Raw genomic sequence first — 6753 nt, 5'->3', positions numbered from 1 at the left:
CCGGAAATTATTAGAATTCTTGTACTCCTGCATAATAAAACAATCCTTCCAAAGGTGGTTTGCTGGCTCCTCCTTCGTCCCATGTTTTGGACAGGGCTAGTTTAGCAAATAGTTCAGGCTGTTTGGGTTGGGGTTGGGCGCTCCACTACGATTTTTCGGCCTGCCCTTGCGCCGCTGGCCATTGTCCTGTATGTTGGTATTAGCCACAAAATCCATGTTGCCATCCGCTTTAGCTTGCCTCCTCCGCCATTGCCTACCCAGTGATGCTGCTGGCCTTTGGAGCTGCTGTTCTTCTTCCCCTTCCCTGTCTTGTCATCATCAGACTCGGGATCCTTGGTACTATCAGAATCAGCATATTTTACCAAAGCGGCCATGAGGGTTCCCATGTCGGTGCAATGACGCTTCATCCGTCCCAATTTCAACTTCAGGGGCCCAAACCGGCAGTTGCCTTCTAGGGTTAATACTGCGGTGTCAGCATTGATGCGGTCTGAGGAGTGCAACACTTGTGAAACCCAGCACACCCAATGAGTCGTTGACTCTCCTTCCTCCTGGACGCATGCAGCTAAGTCCACTATCGACATAGGCTGTTTGCAGGTATCCTTGAAATTGTTGATAAATCGGGCTCGTAATTGGGCCCATGAACTGATAGAATTAGCGGGCAAACTTTATAACCAAGTACGGGCCGTTCCTTCAAGCATCATGGTGAAGTATTTCACACATGCCGTGTCATCCACAGCGAGCATCTCCATGGCCATCTCATAGCTCTCTACCCATTTCTCTGGTGGTTGATCCGCTGTATAATTTGGTACCTTGCATGGGCCTTTGAAATCCTTGGGCAAACACACGTTGCGTAAAGCGGGGACGAGGCAAGGCACCCCCAAAGAACTAGAAGTAACACCAGGCTCGATCGAAATGGTTGGACGAACCGGCGTGGGCTGCCGAGCCTGATGCTGTGCGGCTAACTCGGCCTCCCTACGCGCTCGGGCCCGGTTCACCACTTCCTGAGCGTCATCAGCACTACCTGTCGGGTTGTTACCACGGGGTGCTCCACGTCGTTCATTACTCGACACTGCTGGTTCATCCATATGTCTGCTATAGCTCCGGCTTGGATGGGGGGTCGAGTGGATTCGGTCGCGGCTGTACGAGTACGCCTCCTGTTGGGCTAAAGCTGTCCTCAGAAGTTCCTTGACCCGTTGCGTCTCTACTGCTTGCGGCGAGTCACCTTCAACTGGAATGGCCTCCAGTCGTGCAGCAGCGGCAACAAGATTGTCCATTGGGTTGGATTAGTGACCCAGAGGTGTTAAAGCATCCTGAGGTATAACGGTGTTTTGACGAGGCGGGTCCATCTGACGGGGCTGCACCGGTGTACCGGTCCCAGGGGCTTCTGCCCGGTTCCCCTCCAGCGGATTACTGGCTCTTGGTCCTGGAGTGTTGAAAAGGTCTCTGGCCTCGAAAACCGGAGGTAAGCGGGACCGGTGCTTCCTCCTCATGACTTCATGCGACGCGCTCTGATCCAACATAAGCTTGTAGGCCTGTGCGTCTAAAAGCGGCCCGCTCTGCGGCCATCCTGGCGTCCTCAGCCGCCAGATCCGTTTTGGCCTGGGTGATTTGTTCCTTTACCTTTGCAATCTCCGTGTTGTGAGCGTCCTGATCTGGTGGATTAACTTCTTCCATAAGCATAGCCAACGCATCAAATAGTTCTGATAGAACCTGAGCCGGTGGGCGCATAGGGCCTCCCGCCCCGGCAACCATTGCCGCTGCTGAACCGGAGATCGTTGCTGCGGCTGTCGAAGAGTGAAGCGCTGCTTGTGTTCCGGTCATGAATATTCCAACCCGGTTAGGCAGATCAGAGGGGTCCGGAATACTGTCACCATCAGAACAGCTCTCAATCCGGCCATCTTGTAGCTGATAAAGAGATTCGGTTTCTCCGGTCGAGGATTCGTCACCGAACGAACGGCAGTCGCCTCGCAAAGCTCCGATCCATCCTCATAACTCCCTCCATGGATCATTCCCACGAAGGCACGCTTCATGGCCGGTTTGATCTGGGCGGATCGCGTACGCTGAGCCGTCTCGACAAGGTCGGTGCAGATGTCCGGCTCAGGGCCCTGTTCAGCGATCTTGCCAATGAAAACGTGAATGCTACCAAAGGGGACCCGGTACCCGTACTCAATTGAGCCGGCCTCGGGGCCCCAGCCTGCGTCGTCGATGTAGAGTTTGCCGCGACAACTCTTAGTCATCCGGCCTACGGCGTAGCCCTCGAGTCCTTCAAAGCGGCCCTCCAAGAACCGGAAACCATCGTGTGATAGCCCCATGGTGGGCGCCAACTGTCGTGGTTTTGTCACGGCAGTTGTCCTAGAGAAAGGACTTAGTCATGGAGCCATCGCTACGGGTTAGCTTGAAGGGGTTAAAGCGGACACAAGGACGCAAGAGAGTTTATACTAGTTCGGCCCCTTCAAGGAAGGTAAAAGCCTACCTCTAGTTGTGATGGAATTGATGGGTGTTTCGATGACTAGGGAGCAAATAAGCTTCGCCTATGTCTCGAGTTGTTGTCTGTTGTCCTTGAACCGCCGCCGGGTCGTCCCCTTATATACGTGGGTGACGCCTGCCGGTTCAGAGAGTCCCAACACCGGTTCATACTCGTATCCGGGTTGGTCTCTCCTTGTTCCTAACTTATATTACAAGTATATGCACAAAGCTGATGTACGGCCACAGGTTGTAAACCGACTACGAGCCATGGGCCTTTATCTGCCTCTTTGGGCTTTAACACCTTTTAACTACTGATGGAGTTAATCCGGCCTAGGTAGGCTGGTTTATGCCCAGTAGTAATATCCCCAACAGATCTGAATGTCGCAGATCCGTTGAATAAACCTCTTCCACGAGCAAAACATGATCAACACCACAACTCTATGGGTGTTCGATTCATCACAATGTAACTAGATTATTGACTCCAGTGCAAGTGGGAGACTGTTGGAAATATGCCCTAGAGGCAATAATAAAATGGTTATTATTATATTTCCTTGTTCATGATAGTTGTCTATTGTTCATGCTATAATTGTATTAACGAGAGACCGTAATACATGTGTGAATACATAGACCATAATATGTCCCTAGTGAGCCTTTAGTTGACCAGCTCGTTGATCAATAGATGGTTATGGTTTCCTGACCATGGACATTGGATGTCGTTGATAACGGGATCACATCATTAGGAGAATGATGTGATGGACAAGACCCAATCTTAAGCATAGCACAAGATCGTGTAGTTCGTTTGCTAGAGCTTTTCTAATGTCAAGTATCATTTCCTTAGACCATGAGATTGTGCAACTCCCGGATACCGTAGTAATGCTTTGGGTGTGCCAAACGTCACAATGTAACTGGGTGGCTATAAAGGTGCACTACGGGTATCCCCGAAAGTATCTGTTGGGTTGGCACGAATCGAGACTGGGATTTGTCACTCCGTGAGACGGAGAGGTATCTCTGGGCCCACTCGGTAAGACATCATCGTAATGAGATCAATATGACTAAGGAGTTAGCCACGAGATGATGTGTTATGGAACAAGTAAAGAGATTTGCCGGTAACAAGATTGAACAAGGTATTGGGATACCGACGATCGAATCTCGGGCAAGTAACATACCGATGGACAAAGGGAATTGTATACGGGATTGATTGAATCCCAGACACCGTGGTTCATCCGATGAGATTATCATGGAACATGTGGGAGCCAACATGGGTATCCAGATCCCTCTATTGGTTATTGTTCAGAGAAGATGTCTCGATCATGTCTACATGGTTCCCGAACCCGTAGGGTCTACACACTTAAGGTTCGATGACGCTAGGGTTATAGGGAAAGTATATACGTGGTCCCCGAATGCTGTTCGGAGTCCCGGATGAGATCCCGGACGTCACGAGGAGTTTCGGAATGGTCCGGAGGTGAAGATTTATATATGGGAAGTCATCATACGGTCACCGGAAGTGTTCGGGGGGTTGCCGATATTGTACCTGGACCACCGAAGGGGTTCCGGGGGTCCACCGGGAGGGTCCACCTGCCCCAGAGGGCTCTATGGGCTTTATGTGGAAGGGAACCAGCCCCTAAGTGGGCTGGGCGCCTCTCTTCCCCTAGGGCCCATGCGCCTAAGGTTGGGGGAAACCTAAAGGGGGCGACCCCCCCTTGGCTTGGGGGTCAAGTTCCCTTCCCCTGGCCGGCGCCCCCCTCTAGATCCCATCTAGAGGGGCCGGCCCCTCTCCCCTTCCCCTATAAATAGTGAGGGGGTGGGAGGGCAGCCGCACCACAGCCCTGGCGCAGCCCTCCCCCTCTCCAACACCTCCTCCTCCTTCCGCGGTGCTTGGCGAAGCCCTGCTGGAGTATCACGCTGCTCCACCACCACCACGCCGTCGTGCTGCTACTAGAGTTGTCTTCCCCAACCTCTCCCTCTCTCCTTGTTGGATCAAGGCATGGGAGACGTCACCAGGCTGTACGTATGTTGAACGTGGAGGCGCCGTTGCTCGGCGCTTAGATCAGAATCGACCGCGATCTGAATCACTGCGTATACGACTCCACCAACCGTGTTCTTGCAACGCTTCCGTATAGCGATCTTCAAGGGTATGAAGATGCACTCCCCTCTCTCATTGCTAGTCTCTCCATAGATTGAAATTGGTGATGCGTAGAAAAATGTTAATTTCTGCAAAGATACCCAACACCGTTGCCAACGGTGATACGAGTGGGTGTGTGAATGGGAGTGGAGGAGGTTAGGTTACCGGGATAAGTTGTCACGTGCGCAGTAGCACATGAGTCCTGTTGGGGAACATAGTAATTTCAAAAAAATTCCTACGCACACGCAAGATCATGGTGATGCATAGCAACGAGAGGGGAGAGTATTGTCTATGTACCCTCATAGACCGTAAGCGGAAGTGTTATGACAACGGATTGATGTAGTCGTACATCTTCACGATCGACCGATCCTAGTACAGAAAGTATGGCACCTCCGCGATCTGCACACGTTCGGCTCGGTGACGTCCCACGAACTCATGATCCAGCAGAGTGTCGAGGAAGAGATTCATCAGCACGACGGCGTGATGACGGTGATGATGATGCTACCGGAACAGGGCTTCGCCTAAGCACCGCTACGATATGACCGAGGTGGATTATGGTGGAGGGGGCACCGCACCAATACTCGGAGTGAAAAATCCTAATCTCGATCTATGCCAACTCAACAAGCACCTTCGGAGATACCTGTAGAGCATCTTTATAGTCACCCAGTTATGTTGTGACGTTTGATAGCACAAAAGGCATTCCTCTGGTATTCGGAAGTTGCATAATCTCATAGTCGAAGGAATATGTATTTGACATGAAGAAAGCAATAGCAATAAAACTGAACGGTTAATATGCTAAGCTAACAGATGGGTCTTGTCTGTCACATCATTCTCCTAATTGTGTGATCTCGTTATCAAATGACAACTCATGTCCATGGCCAGGAAATCTTAACCATCTTTGATCAACGAGCTAGTCAAGTATAGGCTCACTAGGGACACATTGTTTGTCTATGTATTCACACATGTTTAGGTTTCCGATCAATATAATTCTAGCATGAATAATAAACATTTATCATGAATAAGAAAATATAAAATAACAAGTTTATTATTGCCTCTAGGGCATATTCTCTTCAGTCTCCCACTTGCACTAGAGCCAATAATCTAGATTATATTGTAATGATTCTAACATTCATGGAGTCTTGGTGTTGATCATGTTTTGCTCCTGGAAGAGGCTTAGTCCACGGGTCTGCTACATTCAAATCCGTATGTATTTTCCAAATCTCTATGTCTCCCTCCTTGACTTGATCATGGATGGAGTTGAAGCGTCTCTTGATGTGTTTGGTTCTTTTGTGAAATCTGGAATCCTTCGCTAAGGCAATTGCTCTAGTATTGTCACAAAAGATTTTCATTGGACCCAATGCACTAGATATTACACCTAGATCTGATATGAACTCCTTCATCCAGACTCCTTCATTTACTGCTTCCGAAGCAGCTATGTACTCCGCTTCACACGTAGATTCCGCCACGACGCTCTGCTTGGAACTGCACCAACTGACAGCCCCACCATTCAAAACAAATACGTATCCGGTTTGTGACTTAGAGTCATCCGGATCAATGTCAAATCCAGCATCGACGTAACCATTTACGACGAGCTCTTTGTCACCTCCATAAACGAGAAACATATCCTTGATCCTGAGCCATGTGATGTCGCTGCGTCAACATTTATTTTGAACATTACCGCCGGCGGTGTGATCCATTTCTTCTCCTGTTGGGTTGGCTGTTGGGATAGTGATGTTCTTCTCTGACCTCCACATGTGCGCTAAGTATCACCCAACTCTGAAATAAGCTGAGAGATGAACAAGTGGGTGGACATCGGGCTTTGATTAATGCCTTCATGAATTAACTTCCTCTGTGTCGTCCATATTGCCCATATCGTTACTCTCACTCTAATGAACTTATCATGCGGGAATCTTTCAATCATTGCAAAGAGCCAATTCTTAGCATTTAGCTCAGAGTTGTCCATCAGCTCATCTACTAAATCCTGGTCAACTAGGGACCAAACACAGCGCGCCATCGTGCATTTCAACAGATTGTGACACCAAGAATCTGGCATACCACACACGCCACAAGTCCAAGACGTTGCTATATTCCTTGGTATAGATATTACATGTGCCAAAGCAGGCATGCGCGTCACCCAACCCGCCACCGCTGTCCAGACCATGCCC

The sequence above is a fragment of the Triticum dicoccoides genome, chromosome 2A (assembly GCF_002162155.2).
Source record: "Triticum dicoccoides isolate Atlit2015 ecotype Zavitan chromosome 2A, WEW_v2.0, whole genome shotgun sequence".
Lineage (NCBI taxonomy): Eukaryota > Viridiplantae > Streptophyta > Magnoliopsida > Poales > Poaceae > Triticum > Triticum dicoccoides.
The sequence above is the reverse complement of the archived record's forward strand: the minus strand, read 5'-3'. Positions refer to the sequence as shown.